We start from the raw sequence: 19,348 nt of genomic DNA, 5'->3' as shown, positions 1-19,348 counted from the left end.
TTGCAGCCTTTGCAGAACCCTATTCCTTTGAGGTGCATTGATGCTACACCGTTGGCTAAAAAAACCCCTCAGTTTTGGACACAGCTGACCATGCGCATGGCGCCAGCCCATCAGGAAGTTTGTCGTTTTCTGGTGTTGCATAATTTGCATGATGATATTGTGCTGGGTTTTCCATGGTTGCAGCTACATAATCCGGTGTTAGATTGGAAATCCATGTCTGTGACTAGTTGGGGTTGTCAGGGGGTTCGTGATCAGGTTCCTTTGATGTCAATCTCCTCTTCCCCCTCTTCTGAAGTTCCTGAGTTTTTGTCTGACTTCCAGGATGTATTCGATGAGCCCAAATCCAGTTCCCTTCCACCGCATAGGGACTGTGATTGTGCTATTGATTTGATTCCAGGTTGTAAGTTCCCTAAGGGCCGACTTTTCAACCTGTCTGTGCCTGAACATACCGCCATGCGGAGCTATATTAAGGAGTCTTTGGAGAAAGGCCATATTCGGCCTATCTTCTTCACCATTGGGAGCGGGGTTCTTTTTTGTTGCCAAGAAGGATGGCTCCTTGAGACCCTGTATTGATTATCACCTCTTGAATAAGATCACGGTCAAATTTCAATACCCCTTGCCTTTGCTTACTGATTTGTTTGCTAGGATTAAGGGGGCTAGCTGGTTTACTAAGATTGACCTTCGAGGGGCATATAATCTTATTCGTATCAAGCAGGGTGACGAATGGAAAACTGCATTTAATATGCCTGAAGGCCATTTTGAATACCTTGTGATGCCATTCGGACTCTCTAATGCCCCATCTGTGTTCCAATCCTTCATGCATGATATCTTTCGGAGTTATCTTGATAAATTCATGGTTGTATATTTGGATGATATTTTGATTTTTTCCAATGATTGGGAGTCTCATGTGAAACAGGTCAGGATGGTATTTCAGATCCTCCGTAATAATGCTTTATTTGTGAAGGGGTCAAAGTGCCTCTTTGGAGTGCAGAAGGTTTCTTTTTTGGGTTTCATTTTTTCTCCCTCATCTATAGAAATGGATCCGTTTAAGGTTCAGGCCATTCATGATTGGATTCAGCCCACATCTGTGAAGAGCCTTCAGAAATTCTTGGGCTTTGCTAATTTTTATCCTCGTTTCATTGCCAACTTCTCCAGTGTGGTTAAACCTCTGACCGATTTGACCAAGAAAGGCGCTGATGTGACGAATTGGTCCTCCGCAGCTGTTTCTGCCTTTCAGGAGCTTAAACGCCGATTTACTTCTGCCCCTGTGTTGCGTCAGCCAGATGTTTCTCTTCCATTTCAGGTTGAGGTTGACGCATCTGAGATTGAGGCAGGGGCCGTTTTGTCTCAGAGGAATTCTGATGGTTCCTTGATGAAACCGTGTGCCTTCTTTTCTCGGAAGTTTTCGCCTGCGGAACGCAATTATGATGTCGGCAATCGGGAGTTGTTGGCTATGAAGTGGGCATTTGGGGAGTGGCGACATTGGCTTGATGGGGCCAAGCACTGTATTGTGGTCCTGACCGATCATAAGAATCTGATTTACCTCGAGTCTGCCAAACGGCTGAATCCTAGACAGGCTCGATGGTCCCTGTTTTTCTCCCGTTTTGATTTTGTGGTCTCGTACATTCCTGGTACTAAGAATGTTAAGGCGGATGCCCTCTCTAGGAGTTTTTTTCCTGATTCCCCTGGGGTTCTTGAGCTGGTCGACATTTTGAAGGAAGGGGTGATTCTTTCTGCCATCTCCCCTGATTTGCGACGGGTTCTTCAGGAATTTCAGGCTGATAAGCCTGACCGCTGTCCTATGGGGAAACTGTTTGTTCCTGATAGATGGACTAGTAAAGTGATTTCTGAGGTTCATTGTTCTGTGTTGGCTGGCCATCCTGGGATTTTTATAGTACCAGAGATTTGGTTGGTAGGTCCTTTTGGTGGCCTTCTTTGTCACGGGATGTGCGCTCTTTTGTGCAGTCCTGTGGGATTTGTGCGCGGGCTAAGCCTTGCTGTTCCCGTGCTAGTGGGTTGCTTTTGCCAATGCCGGTCCCTGAGAGACCTTGGACGCATATTTCTATGGATTTTATTTCCGATCTTCCTGTTTCCCAAAGAATGTCGGTTATCTGGGTTGTCTGTGACTGATTTTCTAAGATGGTTCATTTGGTGCCTTTGCCTAAATTGCCTTCTTCTTCTGATTTGGTTCCGTTGTTTTTTCAGCATGTGGTACGTTTGCATGGTATTCCGGAGAATATTGTGTCCGACAGAGGTTCCCAGTTTGTTTCTAGGTTTTGGTGGGCCTTTTGTGCCAAGCTGGGCATTGATTTGTCTTTTTCCTCTGCATTTCATCCTCAGACAAATGGCCAGACTGAGCGAACTAATCAGACCTTGGAGACCTATTTGAGATGCTTTGTGTCTGCTGATCAGGATGATTGGGTGGCTTTTTTGCCATTGGCCGAGTTTGCCCTTAATAATCGGGCTAGTTCGGCTACTTTGGTTTTGCTTTTTTTTTGTAATTTTGGTTTTCATCCTCGTTTTTCTTCTGGGCAGGTTGAGCCTGCTGACCTTCCTGGTGTGGATTCTGTGGTCGACAGGTTGCAGCAGATTTGGGCTTTTGTGGTGGACAATTTGGTGCTGTCTCAGGAGGAGGCTCAGCGTTTTGCTAACCGTCGTCGGTGTGTTGGTTCCCGGCTTCGGGTTGGTGATTTGGTTTGGTTATCTTCCCGTCATGTTCCTATGAAGGTTTCTTCCCCTAAGTTTAAGCCTCGATTTATTGGTCATTATAGGATTTCTGAGATTATTCATCCGGTGTCCTTTCGCCTGGCGCTTCCGGCCTCGTTTGCTATTCATAATGTCTTCCATAAATCTTTGTTGCGGAAATATGTGGAGCCCGTTGTTCCCTCTGTTGATCCTCCGGCCCCTGTATTGGTCAATGGGGAGTTGGAATATGTTGTTGAGAAGATTTTGGATTCTCGTTTTTCGAGGCGGAAGCTTCAGTACCTTGTCAAGTGGAAGGGTTATGGCCAGGAGGAAAATTCATGGGTTTCTGCCTCTGATGTCCATGCCGTTGATTTGGTTCGTGCCTTTCATCGGGCTCATCCTGATCGGCCTGGGGGCTCTGGTGAGGGTTCGGTGACCCCTCATCAAGGGGGGGTACTGTTGTGAATTCAGCTTTTGGGCTCCCTCCGGTGGTTGTAGAGGGTAATGCAGTTGTGCCTGGATTGCAGGAGTGGACATGTGTATCTACTAATTGCAGGACTGACTGGGGTATATAGCTTTGCAGGATCCTTTAGTCAGTGCCAGTTGTCCATTGTCCTTGAAGGATTCACTTCCCTGCTGGTCTCTCCAGTTTGCTGTGTTTTTCTACAAAGATAAGTCATGGCTTTGTTTTTGCTGTCCACCTGCAGTGGACCTTATAGTTCTGTGCATTTTCATGTTTTTGTCTTGTCCAGCTTGGTCTGTGAAGGATTTTTTGCAGCCTAGCTATTTCTCTGGAGATGCAGATATACCCCCCCATGTCTTTAGTCAGATGTGGTGATCCGTATTTTCTGCGGTGGATATTTTCTAGTGTTTTTATACTGACCGCATAGTACTCTGTTCTATTCTTTCTTTTTAGCTAGTATGGCCTCCTATGCTAAAATCTGATTTCATAACTGCGTATGTTTTTTTCCCTCTCCTCTCACAGTCAATATTTGGGGGGGCTATCTATCCTTTGGGGATTTTCTCTGAGGCAAGATAGGTTTCCTGTTTCTGTCTTTAGGGGTAGTTAGATCTTAGGCTGTGCCGAGGGGTCTAGGGAGTGTTAAGTACCCCCCACGGCTACTTTTAGTTGCGCTGCTAGGTTCAGGGTTTGCGGTCAGTACAGGGACCACCTTCTCCAGAGTACGTCTCATGCTGCTCCAAGGCCACCAGTTCATAACAGTGCCACCTAGAGTGTGCTCTAGGGATAAAGTGCATATAGTGATTACTATATCTGTTAAGGACCGGCGGAACGCACCAAGTATAGATGATATGAAACTAGGTGCGTTCGCAGTCCGAGGTCCACCGTGCAGGTAAAGACCCTGCTGCTAGTAAGACGGACTATATGGCGGTACTAAGTATACACACATGGGTTAACTTCACCCTGCGTGAAGGAAGCGATCCTGTTGCATCACAGGACCGCAGTACCGCACATAGAGCGCGAGCAAGAAGTCAGCGAACTCAACCCCTGCTCAGGATTGAAGTCCGATTAGACACTTGCTGGCACAACACCGCAACTGGGTGTGTAAGGAAACTAATAAATAGAATATAAAGGCACGAGAGTGCGTGCGGTGCTGCACTGACGGACGCCACTAACCACCCAGGCTTGGGTAAGGAAAGCGCAGAGGAAGCGCACGGCGCCGTACTGGCGGACACAGCAACTGGACGCTGTGATGTGTGTTACGTGCAGATGGCTAGTCAGGTGCTAGATAGCTACCATCATCCGCGAGCAGTCAACAACACTAGGGAGGGATACTTAGGAGCTTTCATCCATCGACATACATCCATCTACACACACACATTATCAAGACAATACTAGCACATGGCCGTGCGGTCATGCGCAGTTTATATAGTTGCAGCACAGGAAGCTGCTACAGAAGTTTTGCCCTTTCAGGACCTGCCAGGAGGACCAATGGGATGTGCTGCAGTACCTGAGCATGTGACCCTCGATCTCCAATGGGAGATCTTGCCCTGGGCATGCTCAGTGTGTGCAAATAAGGACTTAGTCCCAGAGAAGCTCGCTCGCCGCAGATCAGTGCAGGGTACAACAGGAGAGCCAGAAAAGGCAGCAGTAACCCTCTGCACAGAATCAGTCCCAGCGAGACGCTGGGAGCGACGCCTCCGCTGAGCAGAGCCCACTGCGGCCGAAGAAGAATGGGAGACTGCAGCAGACACGGATCGAGATTCCCCCTGTGCAGCAGAGGAAACTCGACTCCTAACATTACCCCCCCCTCCTAGGGCCCCCCCTCCTTGGGCCTCGCTACGTTCGAAGGCAGCAATAAGCTGCGGAGCCCGAATGTGCTCAGCAGGCTCCCAGGACCTATCCTCAGGACCGTAACCCTTCCAGTCCACAAAAAAAAATTTTTTGCCACGTACCACCTTGCACCCCAAGATAGCGTTCACCTCGAAATCGTCCGTAGACGAACCCGATGTCCCGGCAGATGACTCAGAAAACCGGGACATGTATACGGGCTTAAGGAGGGACACATGAAAGGTGTCGGTGATACCAAGGCGTGGAGGAAGGGCCAGACGGTAGACCACAGGATTAACCTGTTCGAGGACCTTGAAGGGAACCAAGTAGCGAGGAGCAAATTTAGTGGTCTCAACTCGCAGCCTGATGTTACGGGCGGAGAGCCACACCAAGTCGCCAGGAGCAAAGGTCGGGGCACCGATGAGCATCGGTGGAGGACCTCATTCTCTCCTTAGAGGCCCGAATGGCATCCCGAGTGCGGTCCCAAATATCCCGTGCCTCCACAGCCCAGTCTGCCACCCTGGAGTCTGCAGAAGACACGGGCATAGGCACAGGTACCCGTGGATGCTGACCATAGTTGAGGAGGAATGGAGTTTGTCCAGTGGAGTCGGCTACGGCGTTGTTCAGCGCAAACTCTGCCCATGATAGCAAGGATGCCCAGTCATCCTGCCTGGCTGAAACAAAATGTCGCAGGTATGTGACCAAGGTCTGGTTGGCCCTCTCTACCAACCCATTCGTCTCGGGATGATAAGCGGAAGAGAGATTCAACTCAATACTGAGAAGACGACACAGCTCTCTCCAGAACCGAGACGCAAACTGGGGACCCCGGTCACTGACAATTTTGTCAGGCATACCATGTAGGCGGAAGATGTGCTTAATGAACAACACAGCCAAGGCCCGTGCCGAAGGTAACCGTGGTAGCGGCACCAAATGCACCATTTTCGAGAAATGATCGGTGATGACCCAAATGATGGTACAGCCGCGAGACTTGGGCAAACCCACGACAAAGTCCATCCCGGCCATCTCCCAGGGCCTATCTGCCACCGGCAAGGGATAGAGCAACCCAGCTGGCCTTTGACGCGGAGATTTATTTTTGGCGCAGGAGACACACTCCAGAATATATTCCCTGACATCCCGGACCATATGCGGCCACCAGTACGTCCTCGCCAGTAGCTCAGATGTCCTCTTTGTCCCAAAGTGTCCACCCACTCTTGACGAATGAGCCCAAGAGAGAACCTCCGGTCGCAAATTAATGGGCACAAAAGTCTTGCCCGGAGGCACAGACTCCAGCAAAACCGGCGCTACGGTTCTCAGGCTCTCAGAAGGGACAATAAGCCGAGGCTCCTCTTCCTCCTCTTCAGTTGACATAAGGGAGCGAGAGAGAGCGTCAGCACGAATATTCTTCTCCCCGGCGAGAAAATGAAGAGAAAAGTGGAACCGGGAAAAGAACAAGGACCATCTGGCTTGGCGAGAATTTAGCCGCTGGGCTGTTTGTAAGTAGACCAAATTTTTGTGGTCCGTGTAAACCTGGAAGGGAAACCGCGCACCTTCCAGAAGATGTCTCCACTCTGAAAAGGCCAACTTCATTGCTAGCAGCTCCATATCCCCGATGGAGTAGTTTCTCTCCGCTGGCGAGAAGGTCTTAGAGAAAAAGAAGCATGGATGCTTCCGACCTTGAGCATCCTTCTGATAGAGGACTGCTCCAGCACCAACGGATGAGGCATCCACCTCCATTAGGAATGGCTTATCCACATCGGGACGATGTAAGATGGGAGCGCTAGCAAAGTGGGACTTAATAGAAGTGAAGGCCTTGGAGACCTCTTCCGACCACAATTTAGGATTCGCTCCCTTCTTGGTGAGGGCTACCAAGGGAGCTACCAGAGTTGAGAAGTGGGGAATGAACTGGCGGTAATAGTTAATGAACCCCATAAAGCGCTGCACCGCTTTAAGAGAATGGGGCTCTTGCCAGTCCATCACAGCCTGTAGTTTGGCAGGATCCATAGCCAATCCCTGGGCGGAGATGATATAGCCCAGGAACGGTAAAGACTCCTGCTCAAACATACACTTCTCCAACTTAGCGTAAAGAGAGTTTGCCCGTAGGAGGTCGAAGACTCTGCCAACATCTCTCCGGTGGGAGTCAATATCTGGAGAAAAGATGAGAATATCATCCAGATAGACTACAACTGAGGTGGAAAGGATATCCCGGAAGATGTTGACAAAGTCTTGAAAAACGGCTGGGGCATTACAGAGCCCGAAGGGCATCACCAGATACTCATAGTGCCCATCTCTGGTGTTAAACGCCGTTTTCCATTCGTCCCCCTCACGGATGCGAATCAGGTTGTAAGCACCCCGCAGATCTAATTTAGTAAACACTCTAGCTCCCCGAAGCCTATCGAAGAGCTCGGATATCAAGGGCAAAGGATACTTGTTCTTAACGGTGATAGCGTTAAGACCCCTGTAGTCTATGCATGGACATAGTTCCCCATTCTTCTTCTGCACGAAGAAGAACCCTGCCCCAGCAGGTGACACTGACTTCCTGATAAACCCTCTTGCCAGATTTTCTTGAATGTACTGAGACATGGCCTCCGTCTCCGGGAGAGATAATGGATAAACTCGACCCCGGGGAGGCTCCGCACCAGGCAAGAGATCGATAGGACAGTCATAGGGGCGATGGGGAGGAAGGGTCTCTGCCGCCTTTTTGGAGAACACGTCTGCGTAAGACCAATATTGCTTGGGGAGAGAGGATAGATCTGCGGGTACCTTAGTAGTAGCAACCTGAACGCACTCTCGGTGACACCTACCCCCACATGATTCACCCCATCCCAGAATTCTGCCTGAGGACCACTCGATGTGAGGAGAGTGGTACCGTAGCCAAGGTATCCCCAACAGGACCTCATCAATACCCTCAGGAATGATGAGCAGAGAAATAATCTCCTGATGGGATGGCGACATGGACAGAGTAAAAGGGATGGTCTGATGTGTTATCTGTGCGGGGAGTGTCGACCCATTCACCACTCGTACCGTTACTGGTTGAGATAGCATAACCAGGGGTATTGCGTGACGTTGGGCGAAGGCAGAAGACATAAAATTGCCCTCCGCCCCAGAATCCACGCAGAGGTCTACCGAGTGGGAGGATGAGCCAAAGGTAATTGTCCCCTTAAAGGACAATTTGGAGGCAAATGTCGCAGTGTCCAGTGCACCTCCACCTACTACCACTAGACGCTGACGTTTCCTCGACCGCTGATGACATCTGGTGGCAAGATGTCCTGACTGTTGGCATACATGGCAACCCTGGAGTGCACGAGCGGTCTGGGACTTAGATCCCGCTCGTGACACCACCTTAGGTTCATGGAACTCAGGAGCCTGGACTGGAGATTCCAAAGGTTTGGCGAAGGTGGGAGCCAGCCGAAACCTCTGCCTACACTGGGCTCGCTCTAACCTCCGCTCGTGAAAACGGAGGTCAATGCGAGTAGATACTGTTATTAACTCTTCCAGTGTGGCGGGAATCTCCCTAGTGGCCAGAGCATCCTTAACGTGGTCAGCCAGCCCCCTCCAAAATATAGGGATAAGGGCTTTATCCGACCACTCCAGCTCAGATGCTAGAGTTAGAGTGCGGAAATGGACGGCAAAAAGGCTGACCAAGGACGAGCCCTGAGTCAGTGCCAACAGTTGGAGCGCCGTATCATGGGTGACACGAGGTCCTAGAAAGACCTGTTTCAGAGTGCTCAGGAATAACGGAGCACTCTGCACCACATGATCGCCACGCTCCCACAGCGGCGTAGCCCACTGCAATGCCCTGTCCGACAATAAGGAAATTATAAAGCCCACCTTAGCCCGCTCTGTAGGAAAACGAGAGGCCAGAAGCTCGAGATGTATTGAGCACTGACTCACGAAACCCCTACAGGACTTACTGTCACCAGAAAATTTCTCTGGTAGCGGGAGGCGAGATAGCGTCGGTACAGGGGCGGCAGTGGACAAGGTAGCTGCAGCCACACTTGCAGCCTGAACAGCGACAGCAGTAACATCCACAGCTGAGGTTGAACGCTCTAGAGCCGCCAACCTTCCCTCCAGCTGCTGGATGTACCGCTGTAGACGCTGATCGTCCGTCATTACTAGCCAGACCTTGGCGTTAGTATTATGTTAAGGACCGGCGGAACGCACCAAGTATAGATGATATGAAACTAGGTGCGTTCGCAGTCCGAGGTCCACCGTGCAGGTAAAGACCCTGCTGCTAGTAAGACGGACTATATGGCGGTACTAAGTATACACACATGGGTTAACTTCACCCTGCGTGAAGGAAGCGATCCTGTTGCGTCACAGGACCGCAGTACCGCACATAGAGCGCGAGCAAGAAGTCAGCGAACTCAACCCCTGCTCAGGATTGAAGTCCGATTAGACACTTGCTGGCACAACACCGCAACTGGGTGTGTAAGGAAACTAATAAATAGAATATAAAGGCACGAGAGTGCGTGCGGTGCCGCACTGACGGACGCCACTAACCACCCAGGCTTGGGTAAGGAAAGCGCAGAGGAAGCGCACGGCGCCGTACTGGCGGACACAGCAACTGGACGCTGTGATGTGTGTTACGTGCAGATGGCTAGTCGGGCGCTAGATAGCTACCATCATCCGCGAGCAGTCAACAACACTAGGGAGGGATACTTAGGAGCTTTCATCCATCGACATACATCCATCTACACACACACATTATCAAGACAATACTAGCGCATGGCCGTGCGGTCATGCGCAGTTTATATAGTTGCAGCACAGGAAGCTGCTACAGAAGTTTTGCCCTTTCAGGACCTGCCAGGAGGACCAATGGGATGTGCTGCAGTACCTGAGCATGTGACCCTCGATCTCCAACGGGAGATCTTGCCCTGGGCATGCTCAGTGTGTGCAAATAAGGACTTAGTCCCAGAGAAGCTCGCTCGCCGCAGATCAGTGCAGGGTACAACAGGAGAGCCAGAAAAGGCAGCAGTAACCCTCTGCACAGAATCAGTCCCAGCGAGACGCTGGGAGCGACGCCTTCCGCTGAGCAGAGCCCACTGCGGCCGAAGAAGAATGGGAGACCGCAGCAGACATGGATCGAGATTCCCCCTGTGCAGCAGAGGAAACTCGACTCCTAACAATATCTTGCCGCAGGCGTGTGTATATGGTTATGTCAGAGTAAGTGCAAATGCACAGCCATTGTGAATAAAGGGAATGCCAGATACAGGTAAATGCTCAGAAGTACTGAAGGATATATTACTTAATACTGAGGATTAATGCTAAGATATAATGATAATAGTGACCAGAGCCAAGATTACCTGTAGGGAGACCATCTCCTGGATGTGCCTATCCCCGACGCGCGTTTCGGAGTCAGCCTTCGTCAGGAGATGGCATCATCCAGAAGAGGTAAAGTATTTAAAGGAGGAGCAGCCAATGATCAGAGGGAATGAGTGTGGAACGACGCGCACAGCCATTGAATGTAACCATGGTGATATCCGCCGCCAGCCCATGTGATCCCTGCCGCCGCGTTCAGATGACGCACCCACGAGGGACATGAAGCCGGCAGACGGGCACTAGAACTAAAATCTAGATTTATGGATCGTAGGTACAGTTGTTGTAGCATAAAAAGTGCTTATAACAGAGCCATGCACTCATCCAGAAATACTGTACTCAGGCAGTATCGGATTACACTAATGAGCTTCAGCTGTTGTGTTAAAAATAAATAACTTATCTGGGAGTGAAATATATTACATAGGTCTGGAATATTTGGAATAAATACAACATCTAATATGAAATTTTATACAATTGAATTTCTGAAAGAAGCAGGCGGATGTTGATCAACGCCACACAATGAATAAGTCATGCTATATTAATTTTACACCATAAATACTGGTTATACCGTAAAACTATAACAGCTATTAACTATTGTATTACACAAATTATGTCATAATAAATATACGGTTAAATTATTAAAACAAATAATGCCGCTAGCCATCAATATAATACTAAATTATTAAAACAGATACACCATAAACAGGGGTTATTGTTATGATCAGGTGACCTTGGAGCAGCATGAAAACTTTCACTGGAGTAGGTGGTAACTATACTGACCGCAAATCCTGATCTTAACACCGCAACTAGAAGTAGCCGTGGGGTGTGCCTAGCAAATCCTAGACACCTCGACACAGCTGGAGGACTAAATACCCTTATAGATGGAAATAGGAATTCTACCTTGCCTCAGAGCAGAATCCCAAAGGATAGGCAGCCCCCCACAAATATTGACTGTGAGTAGTAGAGGAAAAGACACACGCAGGCAGGAAACATGATTTAGCAAAAGAGACCACTCTAGCTAAAATAGGAAAGGATAGGACAGGATACTAAGCGGTCAGTATAAAAATCCTTCCAAAAATAACTACAGCAGATAATACAAAAACTCCACCATCTAACTAAAGATGTGGAGCGTATATCTGCAACTCCAGAGAATCCAATAAGACTGAGAAAACACTGACACAGTCTAAGCTGGACAAGAGAAAACATGGTGATATCCGCCGCCAGCCCATGTGATCCCCGCCGCCGCGTTCAGATGACTGTTGTGAATTCTGTTGTCGGGTTCCCTCCTGTGGTCATGAATGGTACTTCGGCTGGTTCTGTCGATGGACTTCCTCTGGTGGGTGTTTCTGAGTTTCCTTCCACAGGTGATGAGGTTAATTCGTTAGCTGGCTGCTCTATTTAACTCCACTTAGATCTTTGCTCCATGCCACCTGTCAATGTTCCAGTATTGGTCTAGTTCTCTCCTGGATCATTCTTGTGACCTGTCTTCCCAGCAGAAGCTAAGTTCCTGCTAGTATTTCTTTGGTTTGCTATTTTTCTGTCCAGCTTGCTATTTTTATTGTTGTCTTGCTTGCTGGAAGCTCTGGGACGCAGAGGGAACGCCTCCGCACCGTGAGGGTCTTTTTGCGCCCTCTGCGTGGTCTTTTTGTAGGTTTTTGTGCTGACCGCAAAGCAACCTTTCCTATCCTCGGTCTGTTCAGTAAGTCGGGCCTCACTTTGCTAAATCTATTTCATTTCTGTGTTTGTATTTTCATCTTTACTCACAGTCATTATATGTGTGGGGCTGCCTTTTCCTTTGGGGAATTTCTCTGAGGCAAGGTAGGCTTTATTTTTCTATCTTCAGGGCTAGCTAGTTCCTTAGGCTGTGCCGAGTTGCATAGGGAGCGTTAGGAGCAATCCACGGCTATTTCTAGTGTGTTTGATAGGATTAGGGATTGCGGTCAGCAGAGTTCCCACGTCCCAGAGCTCGTCCTTTATTATCAGTAACTATCAGGTCATTCCGTGTGCTCTTAACCACCAGGTCCATTATTGTCCTGACCACCAGGTCATAACAGTACAGGTGGCCCAAAGTACTAATGCATCTCAATAGAGGGATAAGAGAAGTTTTGAGACCATTTTTTTTCCTTTGCAGTGTGTTTTGTCTCTCTTTTTCCCTTTACCTCTGGGTGGTTCAGGACAGAGGTGTAAACATGGACATTCAAGGTCTGTCCTCTTGGATGGATAATCTCAGTACAAGAGTACAAAACATTCAAGATTTTGTGGTTCAGAATCTGATGTCAGAGCCTAGGATTCCAATTCCTGATTTGTTTTTTGGTGATAGATCTAAGTTCTTGAATTTCAAAAATAATTGTAAATTGTTTCTTGCCTTGAAACCTCGCTCCTCAGGTGACTCTGTTCAACAAGTAAAGATCATTATTTCTTTGTTACGTGGTGACCCTCAAGACTGGGCATTTTCCCTTGCGCCAGGAGATCCGGCATTGCATGATGTTGATGCGTTTTTCCTGGCGCTTGGATTGCTTTATGACGAACCTAATTCAGTGGATCAGGCAGAGAAAATCTTGCTGGCTCTGTGTCAGGGTCAGGATGAAGCGGAGATATATTGTCAGAAGTTTAGAAAGTGGTCTGTGCTCACTCAGTGGAATGAATGTGCCCTGGCAGCAATCTTCAGAAAGGGTCTCTCTGAAGCCCTTAAGGATATCATGGTGGGATTTCCCATGCCTGCTGGTCTGAATGAGTCTATGTCTTTGGCCATTCAGATCGATCGACGCTTGCGTGAGCGTAAAGCTGTGCACCATTTGGCGGTACTATCTGAGCATGGGCCTGAGCCTATGCAATGTGATAGGACTTTGACCAGAGCTGAACGGCAAGAACACAGACGTCGGAATGGGCTATGTTTTTACTGTGGTGATTCCACTCATGCTATCTCCGATTGTCCTAAGCGCACTAAGCGGTTCGCTAGGTCTGCCACCATTGGTATGGTACAGTCTAAATTTCTATTGTCCGTTACTCTGATTTGCTCTTTGTCATCCAATTCTGTTATGGCATTTGTGGATTCCGGCGCTGCCCTGAATTTGATGGACTTGGAGTATGCTAGGCGCTGTGGTTTTTTCTTGGAGCCCTTGTAGTATCCTATTCCATTGAGAGGAATTGATGCTACGCCTTTGGCCAAGAATAAGCCTCAGTACTGGACCCAATTGACCATGTTCATGGCTCCTGCACATCAGGAGGATATCCGCTTTCTGGTGTTGCATAATCTGCATGATGTGGTCGTTTTGGGGTTGCCATGGCTACAGGTTCATAATCCAGTATTGGACTGGAAGTCTATGTCTGTGTCCAGCTGGGGTTGCCAGGGGGTACATGGTGATGTTCCATTTTTGTCTATTTCGTCTTCCACTCCTTCTGAAGTTCCAGAGTTTTTGTCGGATTATCGGGATGTATTTGATGAGCCCAAAGCCAGTACCCTACCTCTTCATAGGGATTGCGATTGTGCAATTAATTTGATTCCTGGTAGTAAGTTTCCTAAGGGCCGATTGTTCAATTTATCTGTGCCAGAACACGCGCTATGCGGAGTTATATAAAGGAATCCTTGGAGAAAGGCCATATTCGCCCGTCGTCATCACCGTTAGGAGCAGGGTTTTTTTTTGTGGCCAAGAAGGATGATTCTTTGAGACCTTGTATTGATTACCGCCTTCTTAATAAAATTACAGTCAAATTTCAGTATCCTTTGCCGTTGCTGTCTGATTTGTTTGCTCGTATTAAAGGGGCTAGTTGGTTCACCAAGATAGATCTTCGAGGGGCGTATAATCTTGTGCGTATTAAACAGGGCGATGAATGGAAAACAGCATTTAATACGCCCGAGGGCCATTTTGAGTACCTGGTTATGCCATTCGGGCTTTCCAATGCTCCATCAGTATTTCAGTCCTTTATGCATGACATCTTCCGAGAGTACCTGGATAAATTCCTGATTGTGTATTTCGATGATATTTTGGTCTTTTCGGATGATTGGGAGTCTCATGTGTAGCAGGTCAGAATGGTGTTCCAGGTCCTTCGTGCGAATTCCTTGTTTGTGAAGGGGTCAAAGTGTCTCTTTGGAGTTCAGAAGGTTTCATTTCTGGGGTTCATTTTTTCCCCTTCTACTATCGAGATGGACCCTGTTAAAGTCCAGGCCATTTACGATTGGACTCAGCCGACATCTGTGAAGAGCCTGCAAAAGTTCCTGGGCTTTGCTAATTTTTATCGGCGCTTCATCGCTAATTTTTCTACTGTTGCTAAACCGTTGACTGATTTGACCAAGAAGGGTGCTGATGTGGTCAATTGGTCTTCTGCAGCTGTAGAGGCTTTTCAGGAGTTGAAGTGTCGTTTTTCTTCTGCCCCTGTGTTGTGCCAGCCAGATGTTTCGCTCCCGTTTCAGGTTGAGGTTGATGCTTCTGAGATTGGAGCAGGGGCTGTTTTGTCGCAAAGAAGTTCTGATGGCTCGGTGATGAAGCCATGTGCTTTCTTTTCTAGAAAGTTTTCGCCTGCTGAGCGTAATTATGATGTTGGTAATCGTGAGTTGTTGGCCATGAAGTGGGCATTCGAGGAGTGGCGTCATTGGCTTGAAGGAGCCAAGCATCGCGTGGTGGTCTTGACAGATCACAAGAATTTGACTTATCTTGAGTCTGCCAAACGGTTGAATCCGAGACAGGCTCGATGGTCGTTATTTTTCTCCCGTTTTGATTTTGTGGTTTCGTACCTTCCAGGCTCTAAGAATGTGAAGGCTGATGCCCTGTCAAGGAGTTTTGTGCCTGACTCTCCGGGTGTTCCTGAGCCGGCGGGTACTATCAAAGAGGGAGTAATTTTGTCTGCCATCTCCCCTGATTTGCGACGGGTGCTGCAAAAATTTCAGGCTGATAGACCTGACTGTTGCCCAGCGGAGAAACTGTTTGTCCCTGATAGATGGACTAGTAGAGTTATCTCTGAGATTCATTGTTCAGTGTTGGCTGGGCATCCTGGAATCTTTGGTACCAGAGATTTGGTGGCTAGATCCTTTTGGTGGCCGTCTTTGTCACGAGATGTGCGTTCTTTTGTGCAGTCCTGTGAGACTTGTGCTCGGGCTAAGCCCTGCTGTTCTCGTGCCAGTGGGTTTCTTTTGCCCTTGCCGGTCCCGAAGAGGCCCTGGACGCATATTTCTATGGATTTTATTTCGGATCTCCCCGTCTCTCAAAAGGTGTCGGTCATTTGGGTGGTTTGTGATCGCTTTTCTAAGATGGTCCATTTGGTACTTTTGTCTAAATTGCCTTCCTCCTCTGATTTGGTGCCATTATTTTTCCAGCATGTGGTTCGTTTACATGGTATCCCGGAGAACATCGTTTCTGACAGAGGTTCCCAGTTTGTTTCGAGGTTTTGGCAATCCTTTTGTGCAAGGATGGGCATTGATTTGTCTTTTTCCTCGGCTTTCCATCCTCAGACAAATGGCCAAACCGAACGAACTAATCAAACTTTGGAAACATATCTGAGATGCTTTGTTTCTGCTGATCAGGATGATTGGGTGTCCTTTTTGCCGTTGGCTGAGTTCGCCCTTAATAATCGGGCCAGCTCGGCTACTTTGGTTTCGCCGTTTTTCTGCAATTCTGGTTTCCATCGTTTCTCTTCAGGGCAGGTTGAGTCTTTGGACTGTCCTGGTGTAGATACTGTGGTGGATAGGTTGCAGCAGATTTGGACTCATGTGGTGGACAATTTGACATTGTCCCAGGAGAAGGCTCAACGTTTCGCTAACCGCCGGCGCTGTGTGGGTCCCCGACTTCGTGTTGGGGATTTGGTTTGGTTGTCGTCTCGTTATGTTCCTATGAAGGTTTCCTCTCCTAAGTTTAAGCCTCATTTCTTTGGTCCGTATAAGATTTCTGAGGTTATCAATCCTGTGTAATTCCGTTTGGCCCTTCCTGCTTCTTTTGCCATCCATAATGTGTTCCATAGGTCGTTATTGCGGAGATACGTGGCGCCTGTGGTTCCATCCGTTGATCCTCCTGCCCCGGTGTTGGTTGAGGGGGAGTTGGAGTATGTGGTGGAGAAGATTTTGGATTCTCGTGTTTCGAGACGGAAACTCCAGTACCTGGTCAAGTGGAAGGGTTATGGTCAGGAAGATAATTCCTGGGTTTTTGCCTCTGATGTTCATGCTGCCGATCTGGTTCGTGCCTTTCATTTGGCTCATCCTGGTCGGCCTGGGGGCTCTGGTGAGGGTTCGGTGACCCCTCCTCAAGGGGGGGGGGTATTGTTGTGAATTCTGTTGTCGTGCTCCCTCCTGTGGTCATGAATGGTACTTCGGCTGGTTCTGTCGATGGACTTCCTCTGGTGGGTGTTTCTGAGTTTCCTTCCACAGGTGACGAGGTTAATTCGTTAGCTGGCTGCTCTATTTAACTCCACTTAGATCTTTGCTCTATGCCACCTGTCAATGTTCCAGTATTGGCCTAGTTCTCTCCTGGATCGTTCTTGTGACCTGTCTTCCCAGCAGAAGCTAAGTTCCTGCTAGTATTTCTTTGGTTCGCTATTTTTCTGTCCAGCTTGCTATTTTTATTGTTGTCTTGCTTGCTGGAAACTCTGGGACGCAGAGGGAGCGCCTCCGCACCGTGAGTCGGTGCGGAGGGTCTTTTTGCGCCCTCTGCGTGGTCTTTTTGTAGGTTTTTGTGTTGACCGCAAAGCAACCTTTCCTATCCTCGGTCTGTTCAGTAAGTCGGGCCTCACTTTGCTAAATCTATTTAATCTCTGTGCTTGTATTTTCATCTTTACTCACAGTCATTATATGTGGGGGGCTGCCTTTTCCTTTGGGGAATTTCTCTGAGGCAAGGTAGGCTTTATTTTTCTATCTTCAGGGCTAGCTAGTTCCTTAGGCTGTGTCGAGTTGCATAGGGAGCGTTAGGAGCAATCCACGGCTATTTCTAGTGTGTTTGATAGGATTAGGGATTGCGGTCAGCAGAGTTCCCACGTCCCAGAGCTCGTCCTTTATTATCAGTAACTATCAGGTCATTCCGTGTGCTCTTAACCACCAGGTCCATTATTGTCCTGACCACCAGGTCATAACATGACGCACCCACGAGGGACATGAAGCCGGCAGACGGGCACTAGAACTAAAATCTAGCTTTATGGATCGTAGGTACAGTTGTTGTAGCATAAAAAGTGCTTATAACAGAGCCATGCACTCACCCAGAAATACTGTACTCAGGCAGTATCGTATTACATTAATGAGCTGCAGCTGTTGTGTTAAAAATAAATAACTTATCTGGGAGTGAAATATATTACATAGGTCTGGAATATTTGGAATAAATACAACATCTAATATGAAAATTTATACAATTGAATTTCTGAAAGAAGCAGGCGGATGTTGATCAACGCCACACAATGAATAAGTCATGCTATATTAATTTTACACCATAAATACTGGTTATACCGTAAAAGTATAATAGCTATTAACTATTGTATTACACAAATTATGTCATAATAAATATACGGTTAAATTATTAAAACAAATAATGCCGCTAGCCATCAATATAATACTAAATTATTAAAACAGATACACCATAGACAGGGGTTATTGTTATGATCAGGTGACCTTGGAGCAGCATGAAAACTTTCACTGGAGTAGGTGGTAACTATACTGACCGCAAATCATGATCTTAACACCGCAACTAGAAGTAGCCGTGGGGTGTGCCTAACAAATCCTAGACACCTCGACACTGTTGGAGGACTAAATACCCCTATAGATGGAAATGGGAATTCTACCTTGCCTCAGAGCAGAACCCCAAAGGATAGGCAGCCCCCCACAAATATTGACTGTGAGTAGTAGAGGAAAAGACACACGCAGGCAGGAAACAGGATTTAGCAAAAGAGACCACTCTAGCTAAAATAGGAAAGGATAGGACAGGATACTAAGCGGTCAGTATAAAAATCCTTCCAAAAATATCCACAGCAGAAAATACAAAAACTCCACCATCTAACTAAAGATGTGGAGCGTATATCTGCAACTCCAGAGAATCCAACAAGACTGAGAAAACACTGACACAGTCTAAGCTGGACAAGAGAAAACAAATGAATAGCACAGAATATAAGCACACAGCTTGTGTGCCACAGAAAAAGAAACAGACACTTATCTTTGCTGAATTGGCAGCTAAGCAGGAGAAGCCAAAGATCCAACACTTCCCAAGAAACATTGACAACTGGCAAGGACCAATGAGTCCTACAAACCTAAATACCCCAGTCAGAATTGCAATCAGTAGATACACCTGTCCAAAACTGCAGCCCAGGGACAACTGCATTACCACCTACAACCACCGGAGGGAGCCCAAAAGCAGAATTCACAACAGGTTATACCGTAAAACTATATTATACTATGTCAGCTGCTTTAATCCTTTGTATGTAAACACAAACTAAGTGCAATTTCTCATACAGATACTGACGCGCATCCACCGGTCTATATGCCTGAAAAATGGTGTGTTCCCGAACCATGTGAAAATCTGGATTCAGACATCGAGATCATAGATGTCAAGAACACTGTAATTTCACCGCTACCCGATGCTCCTAAAAGACGTGGAAATTCGTTAAGCAGGTGTCTTAAGAATAGAAAAGGTAACGGTTCACTTGAAATACATACGATTCTCACTTTTGTGTAATAGTTATATTTTATTTACATCTGCTAAACTAGTTGTCAGAAAATTCATTTTGAAAAAGAGAATATCTCCGTCTCAACGCAGCGGTTTTGTGTAGAAAATCAATTCTGTGTTAACTAATAGACATATTTTATTTACATCTGCTAAACTAGTTGCCAGAAAAATTCAATTTGAAAAAGAGAATATCCCCGTCTCGACGAGGTTGAACAATGCGCTGGCCATTAAACCAGGAGCTGCGGAGGTGCAATTCCCAGTTCATACTTGTAAGTATATATCTGGTCTGCTCTATACTGGATTTATGCAAATATTGTTACAATGATTTCATGGATAACTGTCACCGGTAACTTTTCAAATATTACGCAGGATCATAGGTAAGTGTCGGCGTGTAGCTTTTCCAATTTTACACCGGTTTCGCGGATGA

General features: G+C 47.4%; 1 protein-coding gene across 1 annotated transcript in view; it reads left to right on the top strand.

Moving 5' to 3' along the window:
* ZBED4 (zinc finger BED-type containing 4) overlaps window positions 1–19,024 on the top strand; it is a 131,826-nt gene extending 112,802 nt beyond the window's left edge. Inside the window, exon 4 of the transcript XR_011320743.1 lies at window positions 18,710–19,024. The gene's annotated coding sequence lies outside the window, so the exon portion shown is untranslated. The remainder of the gene's footprint in view (window positions 1–18,709) is intronic.
* The last annotated feature ends 324 nt before the right edge of the window (window positions 19,025–19,348 follow it).

The sequence above is a fragment of the Ranitomeya imitator genome, chromosome 4, assembly GCF_032444005.1.
Source record: "Ranitomeya imitator isolate aRanImi1 chromosome 4, aRanImi1.pri, whole genome shotgun sequence".
Classification (NCBI taxonomy): Eukaryota; Metazoa; Chordata; class Amphibia; order Anura; family Dendrobatidae; genus Ranitomeya; species Ranitomeya imitator.
This window is presented reverse-complemented; position numbering and strand designations above follow the sequence as displayed.